The sequence below is a fragment of the Meles meles genome, chromosome 7 (assembly GCF_922984935.1).
Source record: "Meles meles chromosome 7, mMelMel3.1 paternal haplotype, whole genome shotgun sequence".
Classification (NCBI taxonomy): domain Eukaryota; kingdom Metazoa; phylum Chordata; class Mammalia; order Carnivora; family Mustelidae; genus Meles; species Meles meles.
This window is the reverse complement of record NC_060072.1, coordinates 93,100,331-93,113,626: the sequence shown is the minus strand read 5'-3', so window position 1 is coordinate 93,113,626 and position 13,296 is coordinate 93,100,331. Positions and strand designations below refer to the sequence as shown.

At 36.4% G+C, this 13,296-nt stretch overlaps 1 pseudogene; it reads right to left on the bottom strand.

Annotated features, from left to right (window-relative positions):
• Positions 1-6,101: 6,101 nt before the first annotated feature.
• On the bottom strand, positions 6,102-6,655 carry LOC123946415 (annotated as a pseudogene).
• Between the last annotated feature and the right edge of the window lie 6,641 nt (positions 6,656-13,296).

Sequence of the window (13,296 nt, the reverse complement as noted above, 5' to 3'; positions counted from 1 at the left end):
CAAGCTTTTCCCCATTGAGGATGATATTTGCTGTGGGTCTTTCATAGATAGATTTTATGAAGTTCAGGAATGTTCCCTCTATCCCTATACTTTGAAGCGTTTTAATCAGGAATGGACGCTGGATTTTGTCAAATGCTTTTTCTGCATCAAGTGAGAGGACCATGTGGTTCTTCTCTCTTCTCTTATTGATTTGTTCTATCACATTGATTGATTTGCGAATGTTGAACCAACCTTGCAACCCAGGGATGAATCCCACCTGGTCATGGTGGATAATCTTTTTAATGTGCTGCTGGATCCTGTTTGCTAGGATCTTGTTGAGAATCTTTGCATCCATATTCATCAGTGATATTGGTCTGAAGTTCTCATTTTTGGTAGGGTCTTGCCTGGTTTTGGGATCAGGGTAATGCTGGCTTCATAAAAAGAGTCTGGAAGTTTTCCTTCTGCTTCAAATTTTTGGAACAGCTTCAGGAGAATTGGTGTTATTTCTTCTTTGAAAGTTTGGTAGAATTCCCCAGGGAATCCGTCAGGTCCTGGGCTCTTGTTTTTGGGGAGGTTTTTGATCACTGCTTCAATCTCATTACTAGATATCGGTCTATTTAGGTTGTCAATTTCTTCCTGGTTCAATTTTGGGAGTTTGTAGCTTTCCAGGAATGCATCCATTTCATCTAGGTTGCTTAGCTTATTGGCATATAACTGTTGGTAATAATTTCTGATGATTGTTTCTATTTCCTTGGTGTTAGTTGTGATCTCTCCCTTTTCATTCATAATTTTATTAATTTGGGCTTTCTCTCTTTTCTTTTGGATTAGTGTGGCCAATGGTTTATCGATCTTATTGATTCTTTCAAAAAACCAGCTTCTAGTTTCATTGATACGTTCTACTGTATCTCTCGTTTCTACCTCATTGATCTCTGCTCTAATCTTGATTATTTCCCTTCTTGCATGTGGAGTTGGTTTGATTTGTTGTTGATTCTCCAGTTCTTTAAGGTGTAGAGACAGCTGGTGTATTCTGGATTTTTCAGTGTTTTTGAGGGAGGCTTGGATGGCTATGTATTTCCCCCTTAGAACCACCTTTGCTGTACCACATAGGTTTTGGACCGAGGTGTCTTCATTCTCATTGGTTTCCATGAATTGTTTAAGTTCATCTTTGATCTCCTGGTTGATCCAAGCATTCTTAAGCAAGGTGGTCTTTAGCTTCCAGGTGTTTGAGTTCCTTCTGAACTTTTCCTTGTGATTGAACTCCAGTTTCAAAGCATTGTGATCGGAGAATATGCAGGGAATAATGTCAGTCTTTTGGTATCGGTTGAGTCCTGCTTTGTGACCCAGTATGTGGTCTATTCTGGAGAAGGTTCCATGTGCACTTGAGAAGAATGAATATTCTGTTGTTTTAGGGTGGAATGTTCTGTATACGTCGATGAGGTCCATCTGGTCCAATGTTTCATTCAATGCTCTTATTTCTTTATTAATTTTCTGCTTTGATGATCTGTCTATTTCTGAGAGAGGCGTATTAAGATCTCCTACTATTATTGTATTCGTATCAATATGACTCTTTATCTTGATTAATAGTTTTCTTATGTAATTGGGTGCTCCCATATTGGGGGCATAGATATTCACAATTGTTAGATCGTCTTGGCAGATAGTCCCTTTAAGAATTATGTAGTGTCCTTCTGTATCTCTGACTACAGTCTTTAGTTTAAAATCTAATTTATCTGATATGAGAATCGCTACTCCGGCCTTCTTTTGAGGCCCATTGGCATGAAAGATGCTTCTCCATCCCTTCACTTTCAGTCTGGGTGTATCCTTAGGTTCAAAATGGGTCTCTTGTAGACAACATATGAATGGGTCTTGTCGTTTTATCCAATCTGCAACCCTGTGTCTTTTTATGGGCGCATTTAGGCCATTCACATTGAGAATGATTATTGAGAGAGGTTTTTATTGACATCGTGTTGCCTTTGAAGTCTTTCTGTCTATAGATTGTTTCTATATTTCTGTTCAATGATATTCTTAGGATTTTTTCTCTCTTATAGGACCCCCCTTAATATTTCCTGCAGTGTCGGCTTGGTGGTTGCATAGTCTTTTAAGCCTTGCCGGTCTTGGAAACTCTTGATCTCTCCATCCATTTTAAATGTCAGTCTTGCTGGATAGAGTATTCTTGGTTGCATGTTCTTCTCATTTAGTACTCTGAATATATTTTGCCAGCCCTTCCTGGCTTTCCAGGTCTCTGTGGATAGTTCTGACGTTATTCTAATGGGCTTTCCTCTGTATGTAAGAAGCTTCTTTGTCCTAGCTGCTTTTAAGAGGGTCTCTCTTGAAACAAAATTCCCCATTCTAACGATAAGGTGCCGTGAGGACTTTCGAGAATCTAAAATCTTGGGAGGAAATCTTTCTGCCTCTAGTACATGAACGTTGTTTCCATTCGTGAGATTGGGAAAATTTTCATAGACAACTTCTTCCACTATATCTTCTAGACTTCTTTCTTTTTCTTCCCCTTCCGGGATTCCAATAATTCTGACGTTGGAACGTTTCATGGCATCGTTTATTTCCCTGATTCTGTTTTCGTGGCTTCTGAGCTGTTTGTTCCAGGCTTCCTCCTGATCCTTTCTCTCTATCTGTTTGTCCTCCAGATCACTAATTCTATCTTCTGTCTCAGTTACCCTAGCTTTTAGAGAATTTAGATTGGATTGGAACTCATTGAGAGCATTTTGAACATCATCCCTGGTGGCTTTCAGTTCTGCCCTAACATTGTGAACATCATCCCTGGTGGCTTTCAGTTCTGCCCTAATCAATTCTGTTTGGTCATCCATGGCTTTCTCCAACCTAGCTATTGCCTGGATAATTGTTAGTCTGAATTCCTTTTCTGACATATTGTCTATGTCGATAGCCTTAGCTCTGTTGCAGAAGGCCCATCCTCTGTATTTTTCTTCTGTTGGGTATTCCTCCTCCTAGTCATTTTGGTAAGAGATGACTAAACAGATGAAGCTGGACTTATCGATTGTGGTGCAGTCAATGTGCACCCTGGAACGCTTCTGTGCAATCAGGATTCCCCACCCAAATGAGAGAAAAACAAAAAGAAAAAGAAATAGAGAAGAAGAAAGAAATAAAAGGGGGGAAAGAAAAAAGGAAAAAAAAAAGAGAGAGAGAGATAGGAAAAAAAGGGAAGATAAAAGAGAAGGCTCAGCCCAAATGGGCCACAAGGTAAGATTTGTGGAATATACAAACAAAAACAGACAGACAAAAAGAGTGATAAAAGTATATGACAAGAGAAAAAAATATGTATATATAAGCAAAAAAAAAAAAAAGGGAAGAACCTCATCAGAAAGAACCCCAAGTATAAGGTTTATATATTATCAGGACAAACACAAATTCACAGAAACACTGACAGAAGGAAAAATTGGGAGAATGGTTATAGATTCTCAGTGTGGGTGAGGAAGGTTATTTTGATTCTTCCTGAAGGTATCTTGATGTTTTTGTTAAGGGACTCAACTTTCCTAAGTTACAGGGGGATTAGAAACTGGTTTGCCTATAGGGGTAGCATTGATTGGGGAAAGGGGATTACCTTGAAGTTTAACTCTATATGTATAGTAGAAAATAAAAATTAAAAAAGAATAAACTAGACTAAACTAAGTTAAAATTAAAAAAGAATGAAAAAAATAGAAAAACTAAAGAAAAACACGGGTGTATGTATCAAAAAGTTCAGGTTAGAAGGTTATTAAAGAATTTGATGTACTGGACATCTCGGTGTGATGGTAAATAGGTTAAAAAGTTATCTGTATGTATAAAAAAAAAGAACCAGAATATTGGTAAAGAGTTAAAAATAAAAGTTGTATTTATGAAGTAGTGGTGATTGTTCTCTTGTAGTCTTTTTTTTTTTTTTCTTCCTTCCTGGTTGGTTTTCTGGGGGAGGAGCCTGCCACGTGGGTTTTCAGACAATGATGTTCCCTGAGTTAGGTCCTCCTGCTCCCCTCAAGGGGGTGAGCTTTTTTTTTTTTTTTTTTTCTTTTTCAGGAAACTGTTTTTTTCAGCCTTTTGTTCTCTGGGGGTTTTTATGTTCTTTCATCTGCTTTCTCTTGCCTTGACAGCTTTTGATGGGTTTTGGAGGTTTAGAGGAGAGCAAACAGCACCCCAACCTCCCTCTCAGAGAGAAGCCTCAGACTGTTTTGCAAAAGCTGCTGGCAGAGTCTGTTCTGAGTCACTGTCCCTGGGGATGCAGGAGCTCCTCGTTGTACCCAAAACCAGGGCAGCGGTGGCTGTCTAGGCAGCTCCAGACCACCAGAGAGGTTCCGAGCAGAGATCGCACACTGAGATTTTCCCGCTGTCCCGGGCTGGGAATGTCTGGTTTTTCTGGCTGCCAGAGCTCCAGGCTAGCGCCTATGAGCACCTATCCCAAGGGAGGGTGTGAGACGCGTGCTTTTCAGGATTGCCGTCTGGCCAGGCTCCCAGCCCCTCACGGGAGCCAGACCCCACTCGTTCTCAGGCGCGCTGGCGGTTCAGGTGCACTGGCAGCTCAGGGACAGAGACCTGATTTCTCCGCCGCATTCTCTCTGGCTCCGTGCCAGGGGAGGCTGTCCTGGGTCCGGGGACTTAGGTCCCTGACCCTAACTGCCCAGGTTCCCACTATTACCCCCCGTGATCCTTTGCTGTTTGTTTTTTGAGTGCTTTCAACAAGACTCCAAGTTAATGCTGGTCCCCAGACGCAGAGCACTCTGGTGTTGGGGTGTTACTTTCCGATCGGTCACCTCTGGTGGCTCCCTCCCCCTTTTGTTTATCTTCCGATATCAGTCGGACGTTCCCAGTCTGCTTTACCTGCCACTGGTGTCTTCTGCTCCTGTAGAGATCCAGACGTGTATAATTCTGATCTCAGGCTGATTTCATGGGTGGTCGGAGTTCTTTGGTAGGTAATCAGCTCACTTTAGGGTACAGGTTGAAATGGTGCCTCCTCCTACTTCCCCGCCATCTTGACTCCCCCCCGCAATTAACATTTTGACACTGAACTTATCATATCTTTTTAGAAAATAGCTTTTTCTCACATTTAAAACATTATATATTTTGTATAGTCTGTGAATCTTTTACTTTTAAAATTTCAGCATTTTTATATGAGTGTGTGTGTATTTGCCAATAAACTCCAGGATCCTAGATATCAAATTCTACTTTCACTTGAGACACATTTATTTGGAATGTATTTATTTTTATTTTCTTTACTTTTCAATTATATCATATTAGTTTTTGGCAGTGGTGCTTTTTTTTCTTTTTCAAGTTTTTATTTAAAGTTCAGTTAGTTAACATACTGCGTGATATTAGTTTCAGGTGTAGAATTTAGTGATTCATCACTTACATATAACACCCAGTACTTATCACAAATGTCCTCCTTAATACCCATCACCCATTTAACCCCTTTTCCCACCCCGCCCCAGTGCTGCTTTAAAAAAAAATAATACTGAGATAAGTACAATCAGGGATATTACTAATTAAAAATTTCTACCTAGAGCAGTGCCTTGGTGGCTCAGCTGGTTAAGCCTCTGACTCTTGATCTCAGTTCAGGTCATGATCTCAAGGTCATGAGTTCAAACCCTGTGTTGAGCATATGACTACTTAATTTTTTTTTTTTTTTTTGCATAGAACTTGACCTGCCAACACTAGGTACTCAATAAATTTTATTAGTCAATTAAAATTCAGCAACACTTAGATTAGATGTTTAGAAGAGCACTTTAAATCAATTATTTTTTTACAAGTCCAAGTAAATATAAGATAAACTATTCATTTCCTTGTTTGGTTCTCATTTGTTTTATTTTTCTGCATTGCAATTTTGTTTGTGAGATTAGAAGTAACATCAGGCTTACATTTAATAGAAAATTATTATCATGTCTTCTGATTGGGATCTTGGGTTTGTTTGCAGGGTGGGGAGTTAAAGGAGTGAACTCAGGTGGTGCAATATATTAATTCTGGGAGAAAAAAAAAATGTTTGAGAAAGTTAACCTAAATAGAGATCGTGTTAAAAAGAGACAAAGAGATTAAGAGTTTGATGGTTTACGCTTAGCTTGTTATTTAATCTATGAACTTGAGCATTCTTTTACTTTTTTCAGGCCAATGCAATTTTTTTGAAGGACTCACTGAAGGCTTGTCTCACTTGTTTGTTTCTCAGAGTGTAAATGAATGGGTTCAACATTGGGAGCTATGGATGACATTAGCACTGCCACGACCTTATTAATAGTCACTGATTCCTTTGCTGAAGGTTTGATGTAGATGAAGATACAGCTTCCATAGGTGATGGAAGCAACAATCATGTGAAAGGAACAAGTAGAAAAAGCTCTTTTCCTTTGTTGGGCAGAGGGGAATTGTAGAATGGTCTTGATGATGTGAATGTAAGACAGAAGAACACACAGAAGGGTCACAATGAAGGTCAGCACAGCACAGAAAATAGCCAACTGCTCTATGAGCCATGTGTCTGAAAATGAAATCTTCAAGATTGGAGATGCATCACAGAAGAAATAATCAATGACATTTGAATCACAGAATTTCAAATTTAGGAACAAAGTGGTGGGAATATGATCAACAAGCCAGTCATCCAACAGCAGAGGACAAGCCTCTTACAGACTCTGTTGTTCATGATGGTCACATAATGCAGGGGTTTGCAGATGGCTACATAGCAGTCATAGGACATTGTAGCCAAGAGAAAAAATTCTGTTACGCCAAAGATGTCGATGAAAAAATTTGAATAACACCAATATTATATGTAATTGACCTTGTCACCTGTTGCTATGTTGTACAAATATCTAGGGATACATGCAGACGTAAATGAAATTTCTAATAAAGCAAAATTCTGAGGGAAAAAGTACATTGGTGTTTTAAGGTGAGAGTCAACTAAAGTGAGGGATATGATGGTCAGAATCCCAGTAATACTTAACATATAAGTGAGAAATATAAATATAAAAATTGGAATCTGAAGTTGAGGGTCATCTGTCAGTCCTAATAAGATGAAAGTTGTTACTGTGTGATTTTTCATCACTGACTACTAAATTTTATTCAATTTGATGTAAAATTTATAGATATTTTAGTTGAATAGAATGTATCAAAGCTAGATGGCAATAAACAGTGACTACCAGAGATAGCATACAAAGGAACATGTGGTTTCTTCTATAAATTAGTAATTGATATTGCCAATACTCTGGCTACTCAATTGTTTATTTTATTTTATTTTATTCTTTTGGCAGTTTTGTGATAGATTTTTAAACATATTTAAAAAAAAATGGTCTACCATCTCATTTTCTTTTCCCTCCCAGCTTTAATCTATACCCAAGAATGGATTTTCTCATGTGATTAGATTGTGATTCAACAAAATTATGATTTCTTCCTATAGCTAGCATTTCTTCTTTATTTCAAAGATGAATATCTCAATTTAGTTTGTTTTATGCCTTTTCTTGAAGACTTGGTCATGATAAAATGGAAATCTATAACAGTTGATCTGGATTTCATCAGGAGTTGCTGATCCATCTGTGACTTGTATTTGGCATCGTGGCACGATGACCAAACATGTCTTTATGTCTTGTTTCATGTTTTAACATGCAACTTCTAAATTGTTGGATCACTCCTCTGACTCTCTTCTTAAGTTTCTCTGGTGGTATGTAATTTACACTCAGTGTCCACTGGACACACGATACAGAGAGTATTTTAATGCACAATTTATCTGCTTCATATGAAGAAATGTTGGGACCAATGATACACAGCTGGAGAAAAACCTCACCTATTTCAATCTGAGTATGGAAAACATTGTAATACCTCATTATCACAAGTTCAGAATCAAATAGTCTCTACACACCTGTCTATACTCTCTTTCTCACTCTAAACTGTAGTGGCAGCATCATGCTGATTAACAGCACACCTATTGTGAGACCTCCATCATACAATACCTGGCTTTCCTGCCTTCATCTCTATGACTTCAGGCAAGTTTCCCAACCTCTCAGGCCTTCAGGGTTTTTTAATCAATAAAATGGAGATAATAAGAGTATCTACCATATACAGTTAAAGTGATTAGATGAGCTAATATATTTATGATAAAATCTGATGCATAGTGTATGCTTCATATATGTCAGCTACTTTTATCTCTGTCCCACAGGTAATTCATGTGACATGACCTCAAAACCACAAAATTGTAACTGGGATTTATGGTCTGTGTAAGTGATATCTTCTTTCTACTCCACATTTCTTATAATAAGAGCAATAGATTATATTTACTGACAATTTTTCATGTCATAGGTCTTGTGTCAAGTGCTTTACACTATCTATCTGGAAAAGAAAAAAAAAGAAAAACTCTCCCTCTACATCTCTCTCTCCGTCCTTCCACATTCCATCTTTACTTCCTAGTCTCCAAAACTACCCAGGTACAACTACTTATTTGTGATCTTCACTTGGAGCATCACTTCTACTGAGAAGTCTTCTCAACTTCATGTCTGTATTGACTGGTCCTTATTTGTGCTCTCATAACAAATAATTGTTACTTCCATCTTAGCACTTTCAGTGAGAAGGTGAGTTTGTTGAAATCAGGGATTGCTGTCTTTTTTACTGGGATAGCTCTTAAAGTAACAATCCTAGGCTTATAGTCAATGGTAAGACATATTGTTGTATAAATACATATATATCTTATTCACTTGCCTACATAGGCAAAGCTATCTTCTGTCCTATTTGGGTTTCGTCTTGAAACTTCTCTCTGGGGCGCCTGGGTGGTGCTGTCAGTTAAAACATCTGACTCTTGGTTTTGGCTCAGGTCTGATCTTGGGGTTGTGGGATCAAGCCCAGGTCAAACTCTGCACTCAATGGGAAGTCTGCTTATTCATTTGCCTACATATGCAAAGCTATCTTCTGTCCTATTTGGGTTTCATCTTGAAACTTCTTTCTGTTGCGTCTGGGTGGTGCTGTCAGTTAAAGTGTCTGACTTTTGGTTTTGGCTCAGGTCTGATCTTGGGGTTGTGGGATCAAGCCCAGGTCAGACTCTGCACTCAATGGGAAGTCTGCTTGATATTCTCTTTCTCCCTCTCTCTGCCCCTCATCCCCACTTTCTCTCTCTCTCAAATAAATAAATAAATCTTAAAAAAGGAAACTGCTTTGTCACTAATTTTAATTATCAGACTTTTATATGTACCAGTATCTAACATTAGTAGTTCAGGCAGCATGAAAGGTAATAAAAGCAAAGAGGGTGGTGGTTTCATGATATGCATGAATGTTATTACCTTTCATGCTGGCTGAACTATTAAATGGCATCTGTGACTTGCTTTAGCTTTCAAACAGGTAAATAGTTGTATTTTTCTTGGTAGTTGTTTCGCTTTCTTGAGGACTCTGTCAGTAATATATTCAAACTGGAGGTAAAAAATTTACATATTTAAATAATTTTTCACGTGCTATTTTTTCTTAAAATATAAACATTTTTACATTTCTATTATAAAATATACTTCATTTAATTCTATTTAATTTCAGTCCACTGTATTAATGTAATTCCAGGTTTTAAAATTTAATGTAATTTAATTTTTTTTTTGGTGTTGCAAAATTCATTGTTTATGCACCTCACCCAGTGCTCCACGTAATACGTGCCCTCCTTAATACCCACCACTAGGCTCACCCAACCCCTACTCCCCTCCCCTCCAAAACCCTTAGTTTGTTTCTCAGAGTCCACAGTCTCTCATAATTTGTCTCCCCCAACTCACTTCTCCTCTCCATCTCCCAATGTCCTCCGTGTTGTTCTTTATGCTCTACAAATAAGTGAAATCATATGATAACTGACTCTCTCTGCTTGACTTATTTCACTCAGCATAATCTCCTCCAGTCCCATCCATGTTGATACAAATTCAGGTATTCATTGTTTCTGATGCTCTTTATTTTTGTAAATTCTTATTATTTCAAAAAATTTATATGAAAATAGCTAAAGTTTTTAATCAATTTCCAACACCCTTTTATGAATCTTTATTTTCTAGAAAGGTTGAAATGTCTCCAAAAAACAGGTATTTATGAACATTATTGCATGACATTATAATAATTCCTGCAAATGAAATTTCAAGGGAAAAGATACTCACTTAGAAATTTTGTATACATTTACAACGGTATCATCTACAAACTTCATTCCTATCATGGTTTCCTTCAATTCACTATGCCACTTTAATTGTATCTGTGCTAAAATTACTGTAATGTACCGTGTCTTTTTTCAAGATTATTGACACATATTTTCTAAAGGCCGGTGCTGTTGGGTGTTAATTCACACAATTTACACCATGAAATAGTCAACTGTTCAGTTTCCATTTAAAACTTTCATTCTTGTCTTCCACAGAGGAAGATTTTTTTCCCTCTTAAATTTTCATTTATGTCTCTTTAACGCATATTTTGAAACTGAAGTTTAAGAATTCGCTAATTTTTTCATTGGCTTAATAGTTGTTCTATAGTTTTTCCCTAACTATCACACTTAGTGTTACTATCATCCTCAAAAACTTTTTTAGTTTTGAACTAGTATCTCCAGGTTTTGAGTGTCTCTTATATAAATGGATAGAAGGCAATATGCTTTTCAATCTCCTGGCAATAATCAGTTAGCTTGTGCTGTGACTCGCTCTCATTTGTCCTGTAAAATACTCACTTTCTCCAGAGATGAGGGCAGGATCATCTCTCACTGTAGGCCCAGTTACTATAAATAAACCCCAAGGTTTACTGTTAACCTTCACTGGACTCCAGTGACAATGATTTTTTTGAAGAACTTTGATATTCCTAGGATATCCCAGGGGCACACCATAATAACTACAATAGATAATTTTAATGAAGTGGAAAGATACTCTCAAGTCTACTTAACTTCCTCAATCTGTTATTCCTCACTCCAGTGGCTCCTAGAGCTTTACATGGTACTGTGCTCTTTCCTGTACCCTCTAGGTGGTAACCCTTGTTCCAAAATGTTTTTCATTTATTCCATTCATTAATGCTGTCTTTAAGAGACAAGGTTTAAGAAAACAGTTTTCATCTTTAAAAGAGTTTTATATTTTAGGGGTGGCTAAATGGGTGGCTCAGTGGGTTAAGCCTCTCCCTTTGGCTCAGGTCATGATCTTGGGGTCCTGGGATCGAGTCCCTCATTGGGCCCTCCACTCAGCAGAAAGACCGCTTTCCCCCTCTCTCTCTGCCTGCCTCTCTGCCTACTTGTGATCTCTCTGTGAAATAAATAAAGTCTTAAAAAAAATTAAAAAAAGAGTTTTATATTTTAAAAAAGATCTAGGATAACAAACTTCTTCAATATTATGTAAGTTGTTGTATCAGTGATCTTAATGTAATATACATCTTCTCTTTAAAGAGAAAATGAGTGTGTGGCAGAGATAACTTCTCACCACACATAACTATACATTATCTTTATGTAAACTATAAAAAGCAGCATCAAAAAAATACATCTCAGAAAGATCTGTGTCTTTATATAATAAATATTATTTACATCTGATTCTGGCAAATCATGTTACATTTGCTTTTCAGAGAAAAATTAACATGTAAATTTACCCAAGATGGAAAAAGATGAAAGTAAAGATAAAAAGTAAAATGAAGTGTCCCCTATACTTACCCTTCTCAGGATTAATTTTACCTTCAGTTAATTATTTAACAATGAGCTCTAAAAGCTAATTTGATGAAGACAATCTATTAGAAAAGGTTTGTGTAGGATTTACTAGGTTCTCAGTTTATGAATCTACTTACCCTGACTGATGCTCTGGGAGAGCCTAGAACCCCTTGTATTTTTCATCTTCAACACACTGAGACTTTCAGACCAAGAATTTTGGTCCTCTTTGTGCCTAGGAAATATTTTGTAGCTCTCTCTTGGTTGAAAGTAAAATATAGTTAAAACATTTCCCCCATTTCTTTTGAAGTCACTATTATGACTTCTCTGGAAAGGATAAGAGGCTTTTACACTATTAAGGTTTATATTTCATTTATTTGCTAAATTTCAAACTAAATAATAAACAATTGAGTCCTTGGTGACCCAGTTTCAAACATCACTAATTAGCCTTTGTAATTAATCTGGGCAAAAATCCTAAAAGATGCAGCAGTGGGGGCAGTGTCCTTAGAGACACAAAGATAACAACAACAGACACAGGTCAAGATGTAAAGTAAAAAACCAGATGGTCAAGAAGTATTCTGCGTTTCCTGCCTTTCTTCCCTAAAATATATGGAAGGTGAAAGATCACAACTCTATTCCAGTAATCATTTTTTCTCGGTCATTACAAAGGATAAAATAGGAAAACATTAGAAAACTCAAAAAAACTAATTCTTTTTAATATTTTAAGGAACTATATGAACATATATGAATATTTAAAAAATAAAAATACATTTTTCATCTTCCCCTTTCAGCACTTCCTAAGGTGGGTCTATATAGATTCATATATAGTTTTTAAAATTTGTGTACAGATATGTTTTCTTTCATTAATAAACTCAATTGTTTATTAACTTAATTATCACATATAGTTTTCTCATCAAGCTACTATATTTAACAATAAACACCTGGTTTGGGCATTCACTACTGCTTTTCATTTTCATATTATTTCCTTGGATTAATCCTGTGCACTTAGGAAAGAAAGTATAGTTTATACTCTAGCAATTTCTTGCGATCTGGGTTATAATGGTAACTTTTCTTTCATCTTACAATGTTATGTAACATATCAAAATGTCTGCGGTATACCATTGTGTAGAGGGAAATTTTTATTTAAATAGAAAATTTAGAAGATTTAATATAGTGAAAAACCAGTTCCCTAAACATTCACTTTAAGAGACTATAAGAAGAATGAGCTAAAACAAAATAGTTAGAAGGAATTATAATAAAAGTAAAAAGCAGTTGTATAGAGAATAAATATAATATAAAAATAAATGCAATTACAAAATGATTTTCTTAAGAAAGTTAAACTTGTAAGTATAGTCAAGAAGAAGCAAAAGAATAAAAATGGGAAATTATCCAAACGAAAAACAAGAATATCAATACAGATGCAAGAAATATTAAAAGATAATAAAGTATGTCATAAAGAACATTAAGCCAATAAAACTGCTTACCTAAAATAGCATGTTAACTTATGTTAAAAACACAACTAAAATAATTAGACAGAAAGAAAAAGAAAATATAAAGATATGTCAATGTATGTCAAAATCATTGAATCCATAATTAATAATATTTTCACAAAGAAAATTCAGGGCCAAATGGCTTCACTAGTAAATTGTTCAAAATATTTAAGGAAAAAATTATACTAATTTTATATAAACCAATCTGGAGAAGAGTAAAAGGAAGAATAATTCTCAACTTGGTTATGGGGG